General features: G+C 51.8%; 1 protein-coding gene across 2 annotated transcripts in view; it reads left to right on the top strand.

Moving 5' to 3' along the window:
- The first annotated feature begins 2381 nt into the window (after positions 1–2381).
- Positions 2382–23926, top strand: part of Pald1 (phosphatase domain containing paladin 1) — a 59877-nt gene continuing 38332 nt past the window's right edge. The window contains exon 1 of one of the 2 annotated variants that reach the window (XM_075980171.1): positions 2382–2522. The gene's annotated coding sequence lies outside the window, so the exon portion shown is untranslated. Of the gene's footprint in view, positions 2523–2757; positions 2861–23926 lie in introns of those variants that run through there. The other variant, XM_075980170.1, reaches the window with a different exon arrangement.

Genomic DNA, 23926 nt, shown 5'->3' on the forward strand with positions numbered 1-23926 from the left:
TTCTTCACATCCCTGTAGAGGAGCAGCACAAGCCCTGGCTGTCCACATGTGTTCAACACAAACACATCTGTACAGGGGGCACCCTACTCCTTGGGTCTTTCAAGGTGTTACACAGTGTCTTATGTGGGTTGCTGGGGGTGTGGGGGTGTATCCTGAACCCTCTGCGTTCTCAGATTCCATTCTGTGACCCATGGGTCCTTTCTTAAGAGAACTGTATTTCGCTCTGAGCTTCTGGCTGGCATTGTAGACACTTACACAGTGGCTGAGAGGTTCCAGACTGGCTCAGCTGGAAGAGCCGTTTCTTGGTCCTTGATTTCTCCTGGGCCTGGAGAGAGTAGAACGTGTCTGCTCATGGTGCCCTAGGCTGTTCTGTGGCTTCTCTCCCCATCTCAGGCCCAAGTGGGGGGTCTTTCTGGTTCTCAAGGCCTGACTTTAGTTCTTGTGGCTCTCAGGATTTCCCTTGCTCCAGCCCATGGCTGAAGAGCTGAATTCTCGGAGCAGGAGCTTGGGTTGGGACTAGTAAGGCCTAAGGCTGGGCACTGAGGTTTGCACAGTCTGTGGCTGTCCCTGAGGCGCCCCCAAGTCTCTGAGTCCCTGCTCCTGAAGCCTTTCCACCGAGCTGTGAGGTTGTCGGTTAGAGTCAGAAGGCTTGTGATTACAGCTGTTTTTTTGCAGGCCTCCACACAGGGCTTCTCTGCTGGATTCAACAACAGCAGAGACGTGTGTGAGGGATGTATATTCACTGGGTGGAGATGTGCCAAGCATATGCTGGGGACCAAAGACAGGTCACACATGCTCTGACATTCCCAGCACTGTCTTGAGGTAGACAGCCAAGGGTTCAGTTTCTTATGGACAGTGAGGGGCACTGTGCATGTTTGTGTATGTATGCATTCTATACTATGTATTTGCACCAGCCTGGCTATGGGGTCTTGAGGGCACACGGTCCTGAAACGTGTCCTCAGGCCTGTAGGGACACCATTTGGTACTTGGGGAGGGGGGACAGGACATGGAGCAGTGACAGAGAAGCGAGCAAGGATACTGTGACCAGGATGGAACCTGAGAGCATACCACACACTGTCCTTGGGTCTCAGGTCCCTAGTTCAATGACTCCCCAAACACCTCTCCCAAATGTGAAGACGGTGGAGATCAGAGAGCTTAGTTTACTTTCCTTGGGCCACAAAGCACAGCTTAGAAAGTGCAGGCTAATCTGAGCAAAGTTTGGCTGGAGTCAAGATGGGGTGTCCTTCTCAGGTGACTCTTCGGGCTTTCTCTTTCTTCTCTTTCTCACACACCTTGGGAGGGCATGAGGGAGGCTGAAATAGAGGTCAGGTCATCCCTGGGCCTCAGTTTCCCCATGCCTTCACATAGGGATAGTGAGGGCTGGGGATATTGGTAGAGTGCTTGCTTGCCTAGTATGCAGGGATACCTGGGTTTGATTCCCAGCATTGCAGAAGCCAGAACAATGGCACGTGCCTATAATCCCAGAATTCAGGAGGAGGATCAGAATTTCCAGGTTATTCTTAGCTAAATATTGAACAAGGGCAGTTTGGGATACATGAGACCCTGAGTCAAAACCGTTAGGAACAGTGATAGGTACCTTCTAAGATTAGACAGATGAGACACCACCACAGATGTGCTGGGTATCTGGCCAGATCACCCTTAATGAATCCTTTTAGGGCTGTAAGACCTCTGGCTTGACTGTGGATAGAGGCCAGGCCTGCCTTGTCTTCATCCTGGTCACAGCTTCCTGCCTAGTGCGCCAAGGACCCTTATAATCTTAGACTGGCCAAGGGAGGTAGAGGCAGGTGAGGAAAGATTTCTTAATGTGAGGAAAGATTTCTTAGTTTAGGAGGAGAGAGAGAGAGGGAGAGAGAGAGAGAGACAGACAGAGACTCACTCCACACACAAAAGGGCCTCCTGAGACAGAAGCAGAGGTGAGCAAGCGCACTTATGTGACTCCAGGCCACGGGTCAGGTAGCCTGCCCAGGTCTGGACCCAGAGCTCATCAGAGCCATCACCACTTGGAGGCATCAGGTAGGGGCAGTGGGGCCCCTCCTCTTTCAAAGACTGGGGGCTGTAGTTTTCCTAAGGCACCGTCAAACTAACAATCTGCTTTTAAAGGGGCCCGTCCTTGGACTGAAACCCAGAGACGTCAGTCCCCTATCTCAAGTTGCACAGGAGAAAGGCCTTTTCTGGAGCCCAGGTGTTCTGCACGGTCTGGAGAAGCAGAGAGGGCAGGTGGAAGCCAGGGACTACCGATATCTGGGGACCTGGAGTTGGTGAGGGGGTGTGGCTCCACCAGCCTGTGCCGCTTTCACCAGCCAAGGAGGTTGGAAGCCAACCTGGGGTGTCTTCCAGAAGGAGCGGAGCCGACAAGGAAAGAGGAACTGGCTTCGCGGGCAGTGTTTCCTGCCCCCGACTTTTTCTCCAGGAGCAAAAGACAGACGGGAGAAGCTGGCCCGGAACGGAGTTTTCTGGGAGTTGCCACTGAGGCCGGGGGATGCCTATAGGGACGCGGTGGGGTGAGTGTGTCTTTAAGTTCGCGCCCCCTCCCCGTGGGGCGGAGGCCGAAGCTGCGGCTGGAAGGGCTGGGAAGAGAATGACGGGTCCCGCCCGGGCGTTGGGGTGGGGTGGGGAATCCGGATTCGGGGCGGGGCTTCGGGGTTGATCCGGGGTTTGGTGGCCGCAGGCTGATGGGGTCTGCCCTGCCTGGACTCTGCGGGAGCTGCCTCCGCCCCCGGATGGGCCGGGAGGGTGGGCGGAGCTAGCTGGAGCCCGCGCGGGCGCGCCCGCAGCCCGCCTCGGCGCCGGCAGTCCCCGGCCGCAGAGCGCGACGCTCCCCCGGAGCTGCGGCTGCCAGGTAAGCAAGCGTGGGCTGTGCCGAGGGCAGATCGGGGTCCCTTAACTTGGGGCGGAGGCGTCCGGGATACCCAGGCCTGCCCCAGGCCGGCGCCACCGTGCTCTCCCAAAGCCCGTGCTGCTCCTGGGTCGAGCGCAGGTCAATCCCGGGTTCAGCTCTGTACCCTGGCTTCCCCCTGGAGCGGAGACAACGTGGTCTGGCAATACCCTCTTCCCACTGCCGGGCCTGGAAGTCCTCCCGGCCAGCTGGGCTTCCTAAGAAGTTAGGAGACATAACCGGATCGCGATCCTGTTATGGGGTCCCCGGACTTATTTTCTGGGCCCTTGAGGCCCAGGGACAAGAGAGCAAACTCAGGGGCCTGGCAGGCACGGGCTTTGATTCTCTGCTCTATTTGGTCTCTTCTGAGCCGGGATGCGCGCGTGTGCACGCAGAGTGTGTGTTTTCATGTGCCTGTGCATGTGTGGTGTGTGTCCATCTGTCCTCCTCTCATCAAGTTTCAGAGGACCCCCTGGAAGGACAGACTCTTCTGAAAAGGTACAGCGCACGGGAGACTGACTGTTCCAGGCTCTTGTAGTGGCCAGAGTGCTCTTGTTTTGGAAGACAGACGCTGCAAAAGCCTCCCGGTCCGGGCAGGCTTGAGGCATCTCTGCTCTGGCAGCCACAGCCCCCGCCAGTCCTTGGCTGCTCTCAGCCAGTGGCAGAGCACCTGTGAGTTGTGGGCTCTGAGCCATACCCAGACAGTGTGGGAGGTGGGAGGACTTGGAAGGACTCTGTCCTCGCGTGGCTCTGCCCTGGAAGGGAAGACGAGACAGAAACACACTGGCCAGTTCTCCGATAGGGAGTTTGATAGCGGCCCTGAGCTGGTAGCAGTAGAAGAAAATGCCAAGAGGCTACTCATGGGAATTACAAAACACCAGTACTGCAAGGGTACTGGCTGGGCTGTCCTGAGACTTTGCACACAGATGTGTTTCAGGGTCCTGGTGGAGTCAGTCCCGCCCTCCTTGTTAGCAATACCAAATGAATCAGGACCTCTTTCCACCTCAGGGGCCGGCAAGTGTAGGAGGGCCTGCAAGACTTCCTGCTTCTGTGTGTCCACCCCCACCCCAGATTTTGTTTGCTTTGGGGGTCTAAGGACCCATTTGTTTTCTCCACTCAAATGGAGCACAAGTCTGTGGTTGCTCCTTACCGGAGGAAACCCTGACTTCCTTTTTGAAGAGCCTCCATCGTGGGGACTGGAGGGGAGGGTGGGAGGCCTTGGCCAGACGCGGTTTCCTGTGAGGGCAGACAGGCCTGAGGTGGCCCACTTTGCTCCTTTCTCCAGTATTGGAGTGGACAGGGTGAGGCCTGGGGCAACTCTGACCCTACCTGTGAGACCCTGCAGTGTCTGGGACTCTGCTCAGTCCCTATTGTCCCTTATAGACCTCTGCTTTCCTACAACACTTTGGGGAGGTGGCAGTGTACCAGTGTCCAAGGCCTTGGTGCTGTCCTTCTAGTGGGAGCTTCTCAGTCACAGGTGGGAGGGCACATGTGGACCGTGTGTTCATAGTCAGGTGTATAACATCTGGGCAGACACAGGGAAGAACTGGACATGTTTACCTGAGAACAGGCACAAAAAGTCATGGGCACTTGAGGGGACAGGTGTGTGTGAGCATGTCCAGGAGGACTAGCCACAGACACACTTATAGACAGGCTTGTCCTCCTGGGATTGCAGGTGTGTGAATGGGCAGACAGGTGGGATCACTGAAGAACAGACACGAATTGGAACGGACGTTTGTAGATACAAGATCCTGGGTCTCAAGGTTCTCAAGTACCTAGGTAGACATGGAGCCAGCTGTGGCCCTCAGGGAAACACACATACTGGCCAGAGGCACCTGCTAATAAAGGCTAGCATCTTGATGGCTGCAGATACTGAGGTGTGGTCCCAGGTGAATGTTGCTTTGGGTATGGCAGCCTAGCCAGGCATCATCTTGTTTGGTGTGGAGGGACAGAATCTCAGGTGCTGGGTGGTGGTATGGCTTCTTTCCTTCTTCGTGTAGCCCAGGCTAGCTATGAACTCAAGGTGTAGCCAAGGATAGCCTTAGACTCCTGATCCTCCTGCCTCTACCTCCTGGATGCTAAGGTTCCAGGCATGCACAACCACCTCCAGTTTATAGGGTGCTGGGAATGGAATCTCGGGCCTCGTGCATCCTAGACAAACACTACCAACTGAGACCCAGCCCCACTGTGGATTTATTTCTAGATCATTTTGGGGATGGTTAGAGGACCCCAAAGGATTCAGTGGTTTTACTCTGAAGGCCTGTCCCCTCAGTTACAGGTCTGAGTGTCTGCCTGGGACACCCACAGAAGCTTCTTCAGCCTTTGGTGGCATTCTTTTTTCTCTCCGGGACTTTCATGATCCTCCCAGTTGCACTGTGCGTTGCTTCAGCTGCTGCCTGCGCCAGAGTCTGGCTCATGGCTTCTCTGTTGAACTTAACTGAAATCCTTGCGCCTTCAGGCGGTTGCCTCTGTATACCACTGGGAAGTATGTGGAGGGTCTGGGATGAAAGCTGTTTCTCTTGACTTGGACAGAGCAGAGTCTCCCACGCTCTGATTGCTCTCTTGGCTCCTCTGCCCAGCCTGGCACCTTGGAGCCAGCCCTGACCCTGATACAGCGTGACACCGAATGCTTGTGTGACCTTCCATGGTTACTTAACATCTCAGTTGCCTCATCCTTAACCTCAGCTCCCTGGAGGGTTAAATGGGGGACAATTCATGGAAAGTTAGTGACCTTCCGTCAGACAGCAGGGGTGCAACCAGGACAGCCCAGAGACTCTGGCAAAGCAGGTGCTTGGCTAGGAGCCTGGGCAAGTAGGGCATGTAGGCACTGGGCACATCTCTGTTGGAAGTGGCAGCCCCCTCTATCCTCCCTCTCTGCCCACAGCCCCTCCTCGTCCTAGGGTCCTCTGAAAAAGGGTCAGGAAGTGACAGGCTGGGCGTGTGGAGTCTTGGGCTTTCTGCCTGCTGGGCCTCTGGGAGGGGAGCCAGTGACTCGCTAAGAATAGCCCCAAATCATGGTTCTGGCCTCCCGGTGGGCAGCGTTGCCTCTCCCTGGCTCAGAGCAAAGCGCTTGGAGACAGGCTTTTCATGTTTCCTGTGGCCAGCATGGCATAGGGATGGGCCCGGGAGTGGGGAGCTGCAGGCCCTTCCCTGCAGCTGGCTCTGCCACTTTGCTCAGGCCTTTGTCTGGGACTTGGGAAAGAAAAAGCGAGTGACAGCCTTTGTCGCTTGCAGGGCTTCCTCCGTAGGGTGTCCTGATAGCCTCACACCTGACTGTCTTCCCTCGATTTAAAGAATACAGCTCTGTAGGGGCCTGTAGCAGAGTTCCTGTCCAAGCTCTGTGACCCTCAGCAGCACACTTCATGTCTCTGTGCCTTACTTTCCTTATGTAATAGGGTAAGGAAAGGGATTCTCCTGTAAGACTCACAAGAGCATCAGTTGTGTTCGGAGATGACTGGAGAGTGTCTGGCTCACAGGACCTGTTAGGGGGACAGTGGGTGCTGTAGCCATCGTGATCACGTTTTCCAGGAGGGTGGCTGGTGACACCAGAGAAGCCAATGATTGCACCATGCTCAGCGGGGGCAAGAGCCCGACGTCATTTTGATTTGGAGGCTTCCGTGTGGGTGCCATCTGAGATACAGAGAATCTGACAGTGGGGAATACGGCTCTGCTGGTGAAGTTGGATCTTGTACGGACACAAGGACTAAGTTCCATCACTAAAACCCTGCATTATGGCTGCAGTCATGTGCAATGCTGGGGGAGTGGAGACGAGGATCAGCGGGGCTTGCTAACTTGCTCACTAGCCAAACTGCTGAGAACCAGGTTCAGTGAGACACTGACTCAAAAAAACGTAAAGTAGCGATTTAGGGAGACATCCAGCGTCAACCTTTGGCCTTTGTGCACGGTCACGCATGTGTATGAACACCTGTGTGCATACACACAGATGAAGTACAAGTATCTATATAGAGGTGGATTAGGTTCTAGTCACCTAGCAGGCAAGCAAGGCACACACATGAATTATACCACACGCCACTGGGGCCCACCGTGTGTATGTTGTTGCTGCCTGTGGCTGGAGCCGGAGGGCACAGTTTGCCCGGGCAGTCAGTTGGCAGGCTTGGCAAAGATTAGATGACTACCCCAGCAGAAGGTCTGGTAGGGTGGAGGTGGAATGGCCCCAGCTGTTTGTATATTTTCCGACTTTCTGTGGCATAGGCATCCAGTCTGGCCTGGAGCTGGGGCAACTCTCTGTAATAGACATGGGTGTCGAGCCTCACTGTGTGCCTTGGAGACCTGGGTAGGTCGCTGGTAGGAGCTCCGTGGGCTCCCAGCAGCTCTCTTCCCTAAGGAGAAAGCACTTGGAGCTGGAGGACTGTGGGCCTTCAGGGGGAGAGTGGCCAATGTCCTGAGATGTCCCGGAACTCTTGTTCCACTTAGCCCCGGCACCTGCCTCCAGGCGGTACCGCTCCTGGGCTTTCCCTGCCCAAATAGAGGACATGGACACTGGGGTGTTTTGGAAGATTGTCTTTGGAAAGTACAGAGGGGAATTTCCTTTTTCCTGGACCAAGAACCCCACCACTGAGTTAACCCTTCTCTTGCTGGTCTCTAAGTGGCCAGTGGATGTGAGCCCTTGGACTGGCACTGGTAGTGATGGAGCGCTCCATCTTGGGACCCTTCTGCTTCTTTCCCAGGGTAACCCTCCACTAGCGTCTCACTCCAGTGGTGGGACATAGGGGAGCTTCAAGCCAGCCATTGGTCTTCGGTGTGGGTTAGCTTTGCTCTGGCTTCCAGGTTTTCTGTCTGTCCTCGTGGCTATGGTCCCTGCAGGGGACTGGGGATGGTGGTACTTGTGGTCCTTTGGAGCCTCCTATGAGTGTATCTTGGCCTGACTCACCCAAGACCTGTCAGTAGGCTCAGGGTTCCAGGTACCCATGACGAAGGGTCACCTGAGGACATCAGCTCTTGGGCTGTAGAGAAGTGTGGGGTAGGCTTCTCCTCCGTGGGTTCTGCGGGGAGTCCTCTTGGGTGATGGTCCTGTTTTCTGCTCCAAACACATGTTCTCATCTGCAGAATGGGCGGGAAATTTCTTCTCTGCCTGCTTTTAGAGATTGCACACATGCCCGCAGTGGTGGTGCACACCTTTAACACCAGCCCTTGGAGGGCAGAGGCAGGCATATCTCTGTGAGTTCGAAGCTAGCCTGGTCTACCGAGTGAGTTCCAGGACAGCCAGGGCAATACAGCAAAATCCTGTGCCAAAAAAAAAGAAAGAAAGAAAGAAAGAAAGAAAGAAAGAAAGAAAGAAAGAAAGAGAGAAAGAAAGAGAAGCACTTTACTGATTGAGTTATTTCTCTAGTCTTGCCTTTGTGTTTGTATTTATACCCCACACTCATGAGTGTGGGCATTTGTGTGAGTGTGTGTGTGTATCACAGGACAGCTGTGGATGTTGGTCTTTGGATTGTGCCTTGTTTGAGGCGGGGGCTCTTTGTTGACTAGTAACAACCCTTCTCACAGGAGGAGCACTGGGATTACAGATGTGCCTTGCAGTGTCTGGCTTTTTACATGGGTTCTGGGGATTCGAACTCAGGTCCTCATCTTGTAGAACAACCACTTTACCAACTGAGCCATCTCTCTAGCTTCTTTCTCTTGGTTGTGTGTGTGCACGAATGCGTGCGTTTTCCCGTATGTAAAAGCAAAGAACCTTTATTTTATACAAGTTTGCAAACTCGGTCTCTTTGTGTATCCAATGTATTAGAGTTATCGGAGAGTCCCGAGCTCAGTTAGAGTTAGCTCAGTTAGAGTTGGGTTTTTATAGTAGTAAATGTGAGGGGTGGTTTGTGCTTTTGAGGCAGAATCTCATTTCTATAGCTCAGGCTAGCTTGGAACTCATTAATTGCCCAGGTTGACCTTGAACGTTTGGCAATCCTCCTGCCTCAATCTTCCAAGTCCTGGGATTACAGGCATGAGCTACCACGTTTAGAAAAAAAAATTGGTTAATCAATTTTTTTCTAATGACTTTTTTTGTTTGTTTTTCAAGACAGGATTTCTCTGTGGTTTTGGAGCCTGTCCTGGAACTAGCTCTTGTAGACCAGGCTGGTCTCGAACTCACAGAGATCCATCTGCCTCTGCCTCCTGAGTGCTGGGATTAAAGGCTTGCGCCACCACCGCCCGGCTTTCTAATGACTTTTCCTTGGACATAAAATGAGCTGTTTTAGGATGCTAGAGATGGCTCAGTGGGTAAACGTGCTTGCTCCAGGCCTGACCAGGTATGAAGATAGACACTTTTGGCCTGCACACACTGCTTGGATATGATCGCCCTGGAGGGGCTCAGCTGAAGCTGAGGGTCTGTGGATGTGCCCTCTTTAAGCTGGGTTCCCATCCCACTTCTTGTATCTGCAAATTGTGAAAAGGAATATGGCCCACAGAGGGCAGTTGGTGGGGTGCACAGGAGAGCCTTGGGGTCTGCAAGGAGGAGCAGGTGCAAGATTTTCTGCAAGCACCAGAGACTGCCTACTTAGTCAGCTCTTTCTTAGGAGTGCTTGGTCGGGGCCTCAGCCCAGGAATGCTTTCTGGCATGTGTGTGGGTGGAGGGCTGGGCCCGTGTGCACCTCTGTAGGAAGCAGCCCAGCCTGCAAGGATATCACTACAAATCCCTGACAGGCCGTTCTGGGAACTCTGAATCTTTGTGCTCACTTCCTCCTTGAGACTGTCCGAGATGGGTAAACACAACTCTCACCCTTCTGCCTGTAAAGTTTTAATGTTCCCCTAATTTTATAATTCAGTGTTGTGTCTTAACACTATTGTGTAAAATATTTCCCAGGTAGGTGTCCTGTGTTGGGATGTAGCTGCCTACTTACTCAGATGGGGTTGACTTGGAACTCAGGACACCAAAGGGGGATGGGAAAGAGAGTGGGCCTGGGAGGGAAACTGCCACTGAGGAGTCCCACAACTTAGCTCTGCTTCACCTGTGTTGCTGACATATACTAATACTGATTTCTTCTTCTTCTTCTTCTTCTTCTTCTTCTTCTTCTTCTTCTTCTTCTTCTTCTTCCTCTTCCTCTTCCTCTTCCTCTTCCTCTTCCTCTTCTTCTTCGTTTTTCGAGACAGGGTTTCTCTGTAGCTTTGGACGCTGTCCTGGAACTAGCTCTTGTAGACCAGGCTGGCCTCGAACTCACAGAAATCTGCCTGCCTCTGCCTCCTGAGTGATGGGATTAGAGGGTGCACCACCACTGCCCGGCCTTTCTTTCTTTCTTTTTTTTTTCAGACAAGATCTTGCTGTACAGCTCAGGCTGGCCCAAATGTTACTGTGATCCTCCTGTCTCAACCTCCTGAGTGCTGAGATTTTAGGTATGTGTCCTACACCTGGCTTGAGAGTAATTCACATGTCATTCAGTTCACCTGTCTGAGGTGTTCAGCTCAGTGGCTTCTAGTCAGTATATTCACAGATGGTGCACCTGCCAATCATACAGCGTTTTCATGAACCCTGGAAGACACTGTCTTACTTAGGGTTTCCATTGCTGTGAAGAGACACCATGACCATGGCAACTCAAGGAAAACGTTTAATCAGGGAGGCTTTCTTACAGTTTCAGAGGTTCAGTCCATTATCACCATGGTGGGGAGCATGGTGGTGTGCAGGCAGACATGGTGCTGGCTACGTCTTGATCAGGTGGCAGGAGGAAGTGGACAGTGACACTGGGAGGTATCTTGAGCATAAAGAAACCTTAAAGCCCGCCCCCAGGGTGACATACTTCCTCCAACAAGGCCACACCCACTCCAACAAAGCCACACCTCCTAATGGTGCCACTCCCTATGAGCCAATCAAACTACCACAGATGTCCTGTACTATTAGTAGTATCTGCTCATCCCAACCCATGAGTCCACTGTCTCTATAGATTTTCTGATCCTGGACACTTCATATAACTGTAATCATACCATGTGTTTTTTTTTCCTTTAAGATTGATTGATTTATGTATATGAGTGCTCTATCTGCATGTGCACCTTTATGCCAGAAGAGGGCATCAGATCCCACTATACGTGGTTGTGAGCCACCATGTGGTTGCTGAGAATTGAACTCAAGACCTCTGGAAGAGCAGCCAGGGCTCTTAACCACTGAGCCATCTCTCCAGCCTCTCCATGTATTTTTTTTTTTCTTTTTGGTTTTTGAGACAGGATTTCTCTGTGTAACAGTCCTGGCTGTTCTGGAACTTGCTTTATATAGATCAAACTGACCTCGAACTCACTGAGATCCTCCTGCTTCTGCCTCAAGTGCTGGGATTACTGGGATTAAAGGCACGCGCCACCATGACCCGGCTGTGGTTTTTTTGTAGATTGATTTCCCCCACCCCTTGAGACAGAGTCTGATATAAATCAGACTGACCTTGACAGAGGGTGACCTTGAACTCTGTATTCTCCTGCTTCCATCTTTCAAGGGCTGGGATTATGGGCAAGTACCATCTTGTCCAGTTTTTGCCGCACTGGAGATCGAACCCAGGGCTTTATGTCTGTTAAGTTGACATTCTACTGAGCAAGTTGCATCCCAGCCCCAGATTCCTCCTTCAGAGAGACAGAGAAGTGCTTGTTGGTGTCCATTACCCACATTAGGGTGTAACTTCCATAGACATAATAGACCCAAGGGCCTGAGAACTCAGGTTTTATTTAACTTTGCTTTGAGTAGGGCTCAGTGGTGGAGCACTTGCCCATCATTGCCCAAAGCCTTGGGTTCCACCCCAGCATCATCAAAAAGTAAACACCTATAAAAACAGGACAACCAAGGATGTTAGAAAGCCAGCCACCTGCAGTGAGCCATGCTGGTGTGGGGAAGTGGGCCATTCTCAGTCTCAGAGGTTGCCTGTGCTGGCCAGCTGGCAGAACACTGGGGCCTTGGCCTCTCCTGCCATTGTCCCTGCTACCTGGACTGTGTTCAGACTACACATATCAACGACTTGGGGGCTGGGTGTATGGACTGGGGTAACCAGACCTCCCAGCTCAGCCCACATTGCCCATGAGTGACTCTGTGTGTCTGTCTCAATAGGTCACCCTGAGCTCCTGGCGGGCCGGTTTGTTGGCTTGCTGATAAGGGCAGAATAATGGCCACTATTGAAGTCATGTGTAGCGGTTCTTCAGCCTGCTTCTTGTGGGAGTCAGGACTTGGCACAGCAGCCACGGGCTTTGCCCAGGACGCACAGATGCTCTCCACTCCGCCAGCGTCCAGCCTGCTTGGAAACTTGGCCCTCTCAGTCAGGCACGGTCATGCTCCCGTGGGGGTGAGGTGGCCTGGTTCTCCCTCCCCGCTGCATGTTCTGACTTGAGCCGATCTTTCTTTGTGCTGTGTGTGATGCTGTCATGTGGCCTTCATGGAGGAGGAACTGGGCTCTGCACGTGGAAACAAACCAGATTGCACAGCAGTTCAAGATAGTCCCTCTGATTAGGATGGTTTCTTTCTTTCTTCTTTTTTAGTGTGTATGAGGGTTTACCTGTGTGTATGTCTATGTACCATGTGTGTTTGTGGTGCTCATCCTGGATCCCTGGAATTGGGGTCACAGAAGGTTGTGAGCTGCCGTGTGGGCTCTCTGGGTCCTCCACCGGAGCAGTTTTTTTTCTAACCAATGGGCGTTGGACTAAAGCTCTCTTCTGTCTTCTGAGGACCATGAGATGTCCAGGAGTGAATTGCTGGCTGGAATCCTTCTTTCACCAAGAAGGAAGTTGAGGAGCTTCCAGAAGGCCTGCAACAGGAAGCGAAGTGTCAGTCTATCAGACTCCCTAGTCTTCGCCACCCCCACCCTGGCTGCAACTTCCAGGTCAAGCAGGAATTGGGGGGAGGGAGGAGACTGCTTCTGGGTCTTATGGTGTTAGACACGCCCACTCAGAAGTAATCTCCTCCCTCCTCCTCTGTCCCCTTTCTCTGGTCCCAGCAGGGCGGATGGTCAGGCTTGGGTTTGCCCTTGTCTTTGCGTGTTTGTCCGTCTGTCTGTCTGTCTCTCGACAAGTTCTCATGTAGCTCAGGCTGGCATCAGACTCACAGAGGCTGGCCTTGAATTCCCAGTCCTCCTCCTGTCTCTAGCTCTCGAGTTCTGTATCCCATGCACCAGCAGGCCTGGTGTATATGGTGTTAAGCAATGAACCAGGGTTTTGAGCGTGCCATGCAAACACTCTGCCAGCATCCACAGCCTTTCTAGAACAGTCTTGTCTTCTCAACCAGAAACTCTGTGCCCATTAGACACCAACTCTTCAGTCTCTGGAAGCCACTGTCTTGCTTCCTGGCTCTGTGATGGACTAACTGCTATGGGATCAGGGGGTGGGAGGGCAGGGCACAAAGTAGAGTCACATGTGTTTCTGGCTTATTCAAACAGCGCAGAATACTTAGGGTTCCTCCGTGTGGCAGAACCAGTCAGAATTTCCTTCCTTTTTTGGGCCCTAATTGTTCTTGTTTTGTTTGTGAGAGTATTGTTACTTAGCCCAGGCTGGCCTTGAACTCGGGATTCTCCTGCTCCTGCCTCTGTGTGACTATTCAGTTTTTTTTTTAAAGTCTTTTTTATTAATTTTTTTTATGGTTTATTGGTGTGAAGGTGTCAGATCCCCTGCAACTGGATCTTCAGACAGTTGTGAGCTGCCATGTGGGTGCTGGGAATTGAACCCGGGTCCTCTGGAAGAGCAGTCAGTACTCTTAACCACTGAGCCATCTCTCCAGCCCCGACTATTCAGTTTTTTAAAGATTTATTTTTATTTTATGTGTATGTATGTGCACTATGTATATGCCTGGTACTCATGAAGTTCAGAAAAGGGCATCAGGCCGGGCGGTGGTGGCGCACGCCTTTAATCCCAGCACTCGGGAGGCAGAGACAGGTGGATCTCTGTGAGTTCGAGACCAGCCTGGTCTACAAGAGTTAGTTCCAGGATAGGCTCCAAAGCTACAGAGAAACCCTGTCTCGGAAAGAAAAAAAAAAAGAAGAAGAAGAAAAGGGTATCAGATTCCCTGGAACTGGTTACAGATGGTTGTGAGCCACCATGTGGGTGCTGGGAATCTTATCTGGGTTCTTCGGAAGAGCAGCCAGGGCTCTTAACTGCTAAGCCATCTCTACAGTCCAATTTAACAAGTTTTGGGGGGGCATGTCACATTTGAGGATTGAGTGAGGAGCCAGCAGTGGAGAAGAGGATGACAGCTGCTGTGATTTATGGGGTGCCACCCCTTCCCTGTGAGCTCTCTGCTATTGTCACCTGACAGGAGAGAGACTGGCTCAGAGGCATTCATAACGTGGCCAATGTCACATTGCTGAGTCAGATTCTGATGCCAGGTCTACCTGACTGCACGGCCTGAACTCTGCATCCCTGACCCCAAAGCAGGCTGCTAGGTCCCTGCCTGGAACCCTTCTTGTCCCTTCTCCCATCCGGACATGGAGTCAACCGATGCCCATGGGGAGACAGTGTCTTTTCAGGCTCAGGTGCCCCTAGCTGGTACAGCTGCTATGGAAACCCCTTTTTTTGCAGCAGCCCCAGAGCCAGGCAGAGCCCTGCAGCAGGTGGCCCTCAGAGCCCCCAGCACAAAAGTAGCAGGGAAGCCCAGCCCCAGGTGGCTATAATGCAGGATGTTCCCTCTTGGCAGGACTTTCCCTGAACAAACAGTGCCAGGAGCTTCAGGATGGTGGGGACAGATAAACAGGAAGAGGAGAAACCAAACCCCATCTTCCCGTGCAGCCTGGCGCCCCTCCCTGCTGCTCTCTTGGCCTAGAGTTAGGAAGGGCAGACGGGGGTCTGGGGACTGGGCTTAACCTGTCAGGTCCCTAAGGTCATGATTTGTCTCCATGAGTGGGGTGAACCTATATTAGGTGCCACTCGGGTCTGAATTTGGTGCCAGTGTTCATTGTCACTCAGCTGTGTTTGCTGGCCTGCGGGGCATAGGGGACAACAGCACAGTGGCAGGTGTGTATGGTGTGCTGGCTGTGGGCACACAGGTGGGTCTGGTGGGGGTCATCTCAGTCGGGCTAGGCATCATCATTAATTAAATTTTTTATTATTTATTTTTCTGTGTATGTATTAGGGTTCTCTGGGGGAAGAGAACTGATAGAATGAATCTGTGTTTATATCTCTCTATAGCCAGGTGATGGTGGCGCACGCCTTTAATCCCAGCACTTGGGGAGGCAGAGGCAGGCGTATCTCTGTGAGTTCGAGACCAGCCTGGTCTACAGAGCTAGTTCCAGGATAGGCTCCAAAGCCACAGAGAAACCCTGTCTCGAAAAACCAAAAAAAAAAAAAAAAAAAAGGAGACTTATTAGAACTACTTACAAGCTGTGGTCCGGCAAGTCTCCCAACAGAAAGTCCATGGTTCAGTGCCCAGGCAATTGGGGTCCACCTCCCACCCTCTACTCTAGTCCCAGGGACCGTGGGATTTTTCTGAGAGTCTCTGCACAGTGCGGAATGCCCGTCTGTGTTGTTCCTTCTGGAAACAACACCTTTGTTTTCCTTTCCAGGCTCAGTTGCCTTGCCTCCTTCAGAAGCTGTCCTTGATAGATAGTTAGCATCTCCCCTACTGCAGCTCGGGGTAGTGGTAAAGGTGTTTGGAGACAGAGACTCTGGCCTCCTGTCAGCCTCTTTGCTCCTCAGTTTCCTCATCTGTAAACTGGGATGGCTAGGTGTCGAGGAAAGAAGAAAGCCTGACTTCTTCCCCTGTCTTGGTGTGAAGCTGACCAGGACTTGGAGATACATGGCCTTCTCAGGGTTAAGTCCCTTCCGTGCCAGAGACGGAAGCAGAGAGGACAGAGTGTGAAATGAAGTCACTTCCCTGCCCAGGGGGCTGCCCTGTGCTTGGCTTTTGCAGTAAATCCTATTTCCTCCTCGGCCTCCATGTGCCCACACACTCCCAGCTCCCATGACCCTGTGGGTCACTAGCAGGTGGGGGCTTCTGATGGAATGCTGGCCGGTCTTTCATCCGGCGAGTTCACTTCCTGTCTGAATAAGCCATCCACCTTTCCTGCCTGGAATTCCATCAGTGGGGTCCAAGGAAGCTGTGTGCCTGGTCTGGGGCTATATGTATATAGGCCTTTAGTGTGAGTAGAGGAAGCTGCATGGCTACCCTTGGGCCCCAAAATTTCTTCTGGGGAGCCTGGACTGCCTGTGTCAACAAGAACGCTGACCTGGTCAGGACAGCCCTGAATGACCTCATTTAACTCTCAGTACCTTGCAGGAAATGGGGCGCAGAGAAGCAAGGCTGTAACCAGGCCTCTGGAGCAGGACATCCCTGGCAGAGAAGCCAAGTCTTGCTGGCTTCAGGGTCCCGGTTTTTCCTACAGGAAGCTGTTTATGAGTCTGTCCACGGTATTCAAGGGCGGGCCCACTTCTGGGGAAGGCACCAGAATATCTTTGGCTATAAAGTCGATACTGAACCATGGCTGCTCGTCCCAGTGGCCTTACAGTGTATGGGGTATGTCTGCGGTAGGAGAAAAGGAGAAAATAAGACCGGAAGCTTTGCTCTATGGAGAAGGTAAATTCCTTACCTTTGATGCATGATGCGAAGGGCTCATTCCCAAGCACCACAAAACCCAACCCAAACCAACCAACCAAAGAAAAAACCCTCAAGTAAATCAGAGAAGATAAAAGTGTTTGGAAAGATGAGAAAAATCACCTGGGATATTTCTGCCTCCAGATACCAAGTCACTAAGAGCATTTTGAACTGTATCCTCGCAGGCGTGTGTTATGCCTGCAACTCATGGTCCTTGTTTCAGTTTTCCAAGGCCCTTTTTCGTCTGCCCGTTTCTGCCTTTGCGTTCAGTGGGCTGTGAGCTGTAGCTTTGTTCAAGGGTGTGGAGAAGGCTCATCACTCCATTGATTTGTGGGTGGAAAGGGCTGTTTTAGTCACCTGGGGACAGTTTTCTTTGATACTAGGTAAAAATATTACCAGCAGTAGATTCTGTGTATTTATTGTAGATAGGGTCTCACTGTGTAGTGCTGGTTTCTTGGAACTCAAAAGGTAGACACTTTGAATCAGAGATCCACCTGCTTTTGCTTCCTGAGTGCTGTGAGTCCCAGGCAGCCATGGTATGGGCTGAAGGTTAGAGGGTAACTTTTTGGACTTGGTTTTTTTTCTTTCTACCTTCTGGGTCCTGGGAACCAAACTTAGGTCATCAGGCTTGATGTCAAGTGCCTTTATCCACTGAGCCCAGTCGTTGGCCCAGGAGTAGATTCTTAGCCGTGAGCAGAGGGTCTGGAAACATTGGTGATCTTTCTCTGTTAAACCCTAATCCCACGCCTGCTACATTTTGAATGGCTTTTTTTGTGACTTTGTAACATCAGGTGCAGGCCTTGGGGGAGGGGAACACTGGCTCCTAGGCAGGAAGACACTGACCCCACCCTCCACCCTGGAGATAGGGTCTCCCTATGGCTTTGAGCTCAAGAGCCATCGACCGTCGTCTCTTTCCTGAGTGCTGGGATTGAAGGTGTGCACCATCGCACCTGGCCGATCTTTTGAGGAAGGTTCTCAAGTAGCCCAGGCTGACCTTGGAATTCCCTGGGTAGCCAAGGATGGCCTTGGACTTTGGGTCCTCCTGGCTCCACCCTGCAAGTTCCAGACCTGGACCACCACACACAGTTTAAGCTATCTTGGGTATTGAACTTGGGACCCTTAGGTATGCTAGGTAAGCATTCTGCCTGTTGAGTCACATCCTCAGCCTATCAATTGCTGTAAATATTGCATTTATCACCTGAGTAATTGTTATGCTTTGAGAACCTGTGCCAGTCTGGTGTTTCCTATTGAGCTCTGACTTATAAGTGGCCATAAACCCACTCGCTCCCCTCCCTTTTGAGAACTACACTGTTTTTTTTTCTCAAGTGAAAATGCGCTCTTTGGACCAAACAGATCAGTTTAACTCTGGCTCCTAATCGGCTCTGGTACGCTATTCTTCCAGACTGCTCTCACACCGGGGTGGGCAGCTGAACTGGGTCAGCACACAGTTACTGAAAAGCTGTGCCTCTGGGTGACTTTCAGTGTGTCATTGAGGACACTCTTAGATACGGGTGTGTGTGGTCACAGTGAGAACACAGGCCAGTCCGTGTGGGGCACTGGCTTGCTCCACGCCATGGCTGTGGCATCTTTACCCACCGTGGCTTTTGCTCCACAAAATACCATTCCATCAAGCAACATGCTGTCACGTGTGTTCCCATCTGGGCGATGTGGAATGAAGATATTGGGGCCCCTGGACCCTGAGAAGCATGCTTACAGAATTGCAGTCCTGTGACAGGTGCCTGTGTCTGTGCCGTCTTGGTGGCCACTGCACATCACCCGTTCCTATTTTTTTCCCCCTTCAGATTTACTGGTCTAATTTCGGTAGCAATTCAGACATTTTTCTGGCCCATCATCTTCGTGTGTGATCGTGTGTGTTTGTATATGGATGGGGTATACACGTATGCCAGTCAGAGGTCGGCATAGGGTGGGTGTCTTTTTCGATTGCTCTCACTGATTGAGTTAGTCTGTCGGGCTAGCAACCTCCAGGGATCTGTGTCTCAATATCCCTGGCGCTGGTGTTAAAAAATCCTAAAAACCAGGCTTTTTGATGTGGATGCTAGGCCATGAACTCGGGTCCCCTTGCTGGGCAGCCAGCACTCTACCCACTTACTGTGACCCCAGTGGGTCATAATTTTTATATTGTCCCCTAACAACCCAGATAGAGCACATTATACTGTCTGGTGTTAAAAATCCATGTTTTGGTTACTTGGGGTTGTGGTAGTTTCAATGTAATTGGCCCCCATAAACTCATAGGGAGTGGCACTGTTAGGAGGTGTGGCTTTGTTGGAGGAAGTGTGTCATTGTGGAGGTGGGCTTTGATTTCTTCTCTATGCTCAAGCCACACCCAATGGCTTAGACCACTTCCTGTTGCCTGGGAGTCTCAGCTTCTTCAGCAGTGCCTTGCCTGTCTGCATACTGCCATGTCCCACCATGATGATAATGGACTAAGCCTCTGAAACTGTAAGCCACCCAATTAAATGCTTTTCTCTATAAGAAATACCATGGTCGTGATGTCTCTTCACAGCAGTAGAGACCCTAAGACAGAGGTGATGCAAACATGTAATCCCAGCATTTAGTAGTAGAGGCAGGAGGATTAGGCATTTAAGGTCATCTTTGGGTACATAGTGAGTTCAAGGACAGCCAAAGACCCCCCTTTTTTTTTTCAAATCAGGACTGAGGAGATGATTCGTTGGGTAAGATGCTTGCTATTGCTGATATGAGGACTGTAATTTGAGTCCCCAGTACCCAATGCTGGGTGGCTGGGCTGCCTGCTTGGAAGACAGAGTCAGGGAGACTCTCTGGAAAAAGGCTGGCTAACTAGACTGGTTAAACCAGGAGCTCTGGGTTCAACCGACAGACCCTGAGTCAGTGACTACAGTGGAGATTGGGCGCTCTGAGTTCAACTGATAGACCCTGAGCCAGTGAATACAGTGGAGATCAGGAGCTCTGAGTTCAACTAGCAGACCCTGAGTCAGTGAATACAGTGGAGATCAGGAGCTCTGGGTTCTGCTGACACACCCTGAATCAGTGAATACAGAAGAGGGTGAGTGAGGAAAATCCCTGATGTCACTATATGCACACATGTGCACATAGACAGTCACACTTAACCACACACACAGACTCTTGAAAACAATAACAACCAAAGTGAAACAAAATATCCCCTCCCTAGATACAAACACACAAAAGATGGCAACAAAACATTAGCTTGAATTTTCAAATAACTGCCAGGAGCCTGACTACATTTCTGGTGTGCATGTGGAGGGTGCAGCTTGGCCATTTTTCTTGCTCTGCTGAGAGGTAGGAGGGCATGACTCAGGAGAAGAGGCCCAAGGGTCTCAGGCAGCTGCTGACCTGCATGGGTGGGGTGTGCTCTCAGATGGGATATCTGCCCCTCTGGTGTCAAAGCCTCTGGACTCTGTGTTCCTTCCTCGTTGTCCTTCTCAACTGTGTGTGATTCAGGGCTGAGCATACCTCTCTGCCTGTCGTTTTTAATGGGTAGTTACATGTGGTGACCCTCTGTGGTACAGGCACTGTGTTCCCCACCCTGGGCTAAAACTGCATCTTTCTTATCCTGTTAATTCGTTAATTCTCACGGGAGGCTCCTATGAGTCCAAACTTCTGTTCTGTGTTCCTTTTCTGTGCAAAGCCCTGGCCAGACCCTGGGATGTATCTGAAGGCTAACCCTAGCCCCTGTCTACAGAGACTTGGGGGACCCCTTGGGAGAGGACAGAAAGCTTCCCTCAGTCTGGAATGGAGTGGGGGTGCTGGGCAGGAAGATGTGGAATGAGTGAGAGCAAGCAGGCTGGAGGAGGTCCTGTGTCTTCCAGACTGGCTGGGCCTGTCAGCAGAGAGGCCACCCACCAGTGACCGGGATTTCCAAGACTCTGTTCCTGCCTTGCAGTAGGACGTTCCTCTGCGCCGTATTTCTGTTATTGATGCTCTGCGAAGGCCTGTTGATGTGGCTGTTCCTGGGACAGTGAATAGTGCCTGTGTTGGTGTCTTGATGCAACGTGGGTGCTGGGATCCATAGGTAGGTGGAGGCAGCTAGGCCGGCTCAGGGAAGTTCTTCCTTGAGTCTCCCCGAAGTCTTTAGATGGGAGTCTGTTCTCGCTGCTTGCTGGAAACAGGTGTGTATCCCATAAACGGGTCTTCCCTAGTTCTGGGCAGGCAAGCAAATAATGAGAGAGGTGCAGGGGACAGGTGGGTAGGAGTGGCCCCATTCTGCTGCCCACTGTTAGAGTGCGGGTGGGTCTCTGGCCACCACTGGGTCTCAATTTCCTCCTCTGTAAACAGAAAACAGAATGGAGTCTGAAAAGCACCTTTGGCTCCAGTTCTAAGGTACACACTGGTGCCTAAGGGAGAGCCTGACTCTACTGTGCGTGTTTACACGCGTTCATGTTTGTGCCTGTGTTAGGAGTTGAGGGGTAAGGCCTGGGAAGGAAGGGGACAATCTGCACCCCTGCTCTAGGGACAGGCCTGAATGTGTGTGTGTGTGTGTGTACATGTATGTTGTGTGCGGGAACTAGAGCCAATCTTGGGTATTGCTCTTCATCCATGCCTACTTCTTGTAATAGTTAAAAATATTGACTTACACCGGGAGGTGGTTGTGCACACCTTTTGATCTCAGTGCTTGGGAGGCAGAGGCAGGCAGAATTCTGTGAGTTCGAGGCCACCCTGGTCTACAGAACAAGTTCCAGGACAGCCAGGACTACACAGAGGGGACCCTGTCTCAAAAAACAGACAAAACAAAACAACAACAAATTGACGTGTGTGTGTGTGTGTGTGTGTGTGAGTGTGTGTGACTGAAACATCTTCCCAGTGGTCCCTCCCGCCCTGAAAGCTTTATGATTCCACTCCAGCCCTTTGGTCCCCCAGCAGGGGAACCCTGTAGCTTGGTGACTTCCCTGTATTTGTTCTAAAGCTGGGACAGATGTTTCCTGCAGCTGGCCACTCACTCAGCCACTGTCCTCAAGATGGATCAGCCTATTTTTAGCTCTATTGTTAAGGCCTGGGCATCTGCTTCCAGGAGCATGTGGGAGGCTGTGGCCCTGGAAAGGACACTCCCCCCCACCCCACCCCACCCCACCCCTACCCCCGCCTATCATGCTCTGCCTCCTGGACTTCCCTTGAGAAGTGAAGAGGCTTCTCAGATACTGAGCTCTGCCCGTTGGTTTGTTCCACCTGCTGGATGGGACCACAGTCCTCTGTTCCTCATCGCTCTGGAGCCATAAGAAATGCTTTGAAACTCGTCTTATCAGGGGTTCAAGCCGGTGGGCTGCTGTACTTAGAAACACCAAATTGGCTGTGGGTGGGTGGGAGGTGTGGACTGCAGGGCTTCTTAAAGGTGCTGGAACATGGGCTGAGCATGGCAAGGCTCGGGGCATTTTCTAGTGGCTCTGGGCGGATGGGGTGGAGGGAGCGAGCACAGGGTGGCATTCCTTGTGTGGAGCCCAAGAGTACGACGGCACAGAAGCAAGGAAGAGTGTGTGTTCTGAGAGGCAAGCTCTCTGCTCACTGAGCCACTGCCCAAGCCCTGGAAGGGGTGTTTTCAATGCTAGACAAGGGAGGCCACAGGGTTGGGAGGAGTGGGAACAGATGCTGGGGGCCCAGTTGCTGGAGTCACAAGTGGAGCTTGAGAGTAAGTTGCTGCTGGCCCTCTGAGGTGGCCCCCAGGTGGCCTTCAGGAAAGTGGGCAGGTGCTGACCTCATGGGTCCCCAAGAGAGTCTAGATTTCTGCTGACCCTAAAGAATCTAGACTGTCTCCGCCCTGCTGTCTGAGGTCTCCAGGTAGTTGGTTCCTTCCAGTGCTCAGGGGTGCTGCAGAGGACAGAAGCCAAGGGAGCAGATGGTTTGCTGGAGTCCCCTGCTCCACTGGGAAACTGCACTGCCTACTACTAGTTCTGTCTGGAGTGGACCGGCTTGGCTGGGGGCCTCTCTCTCCCTAGTGACCGTTTTTTTCCTTGTGGGGACTCTCATGACTTACAAGGGTTCCTGGAGGGACAAAGAGGCACTGTGCAGCAGGGGACATGATACCTACTCAGAACTTTCTAGACCCTGCAGCTGGTGGTGGAGATTAACTGATGGTAGGTTCATGTCTATGTCTCTCCAGTTTCCCCCCAAATCCTGGGGTGTGTATGTGTTGGGGGGCAGGTCACGTGTTCTGTGATTGCCCTCTGCTGTGACTCCTTCCACCTCAAACCCTGAGAACAGACTCACAGTCTACAGCGCAGCCTGTTCACCAGCAGGGAAGGTTGACATTCCTGTGACCATCTGGTCTGTGGTCACTGAGGGTCCAAGCCTAAAAATAACGGGACACATTAGTCAGGATTAGACTTGTCTGTAAGTCATAGGAAAAGCCAAATAACAGGAGTTTATACAAGATGGAAGTTTATTTCCCTGTCCCTGTCCAAGCCCAGGGCTTTGTAGATCACGCCTGCTGTGGTGGCTCTACTCCATGGTTTCTTCAGAACCTTGGCTGGCCTTTGTTCCTAGGTTGCGGCTTCACGAGCTCTAGGCTCAACATGGCTGCGAAATGTCTGCTGTCATCTGTGTCCTGGGGTCACAAGATGGAAGAAAGGAGGAGAAGCTCTCATAGGGAAGGATTCTGGAACTTGGCCTGTGATGCTGTCCCTTACATCCTGTTAGCTAGACTTTAGTCACATGGCACAGGTATCTAAAGATCTTGGTCCTGGGTAGCATTGTGGTTAAGTAGTCATCCCTGCCCTGGGGGAGGAAGGCATTCTAGGGATTTAAAATAATTTAAACATATTATGTATTAGAGAGAGAGAGAATGAACCGCAGGACACAGACAGCATACCCGTGGAGGTCAAAGGACGAATAGTAGTAGTTTTTCTGCTTTACTGTGTGACTCCCAGACTCCAACTTGGGTCCTCAGACTTGGCAGCAGGTGCCTTTATCTATTGCATCGTCTCATTGGCCTGACTTTGGATGTTTTGTTCAGATTTAAGGCTGAGTTTAGGCTGAGAACCTGAGTGGAAGGCTCAGGGTGTGCAGGGTTTCCCACGGTCTCCCAGGCAGGTCAGTCTTGCTTTTGAGGACTAGGGAGCCATGATCCATGGCTTGGGCCCAGAAAGACCTCTAGCTGAACATGAACTTAGGTTGCTTGTTTATTTGTTTTTAGATTTATTTTGTTCTATGTATGTGTTGCTTGCATGTATGCCTGGGGACCCCATAAGTCATAAGGGGGTGTTGAATCCTTTGGAGCTAGAGTTACAGATGATTGTGAGTCACCCTGTGGGTGCTGAGACCTGAACCTGGGTCCTCTGCAAGAACAGCAAGTGCTCTTAACCACTGGGCTCTCTCTCTACTCCCTGCCTGTGAAATTTTGATCCTTCTGCCTCCATTGACCAAATGTTGGAGTTACAAGTGTGTCTCACCATGCCTGTTTTTTTTTTTTTTTTCTTTGAGGAGGGGGTGGTTCAAGACAGAGTGTCTCTGTGTAGTCTTGGCTATCCTGGAACTAGCTGTGTAGGCCAGGCTGGTCTCGAACTCACAGAGTTGTGAGTCAGATCCGCCTGCCTCTG

Source organism: Microtus pennsylvanicus, chromosome 7 (assembly GCF_037038515.1).
Source record: "Microtus pennsylvanicus isolate mMicPen1 chromosome 7, mMicPen1.hap1, whole genome shotgun sequence".
Lineage (NCBI taxonomy): Eukaryota > Metazoa > Chordata > Mammalia > Rodentia > Cricetidae > Microtus > Microtus pennsylvanicus.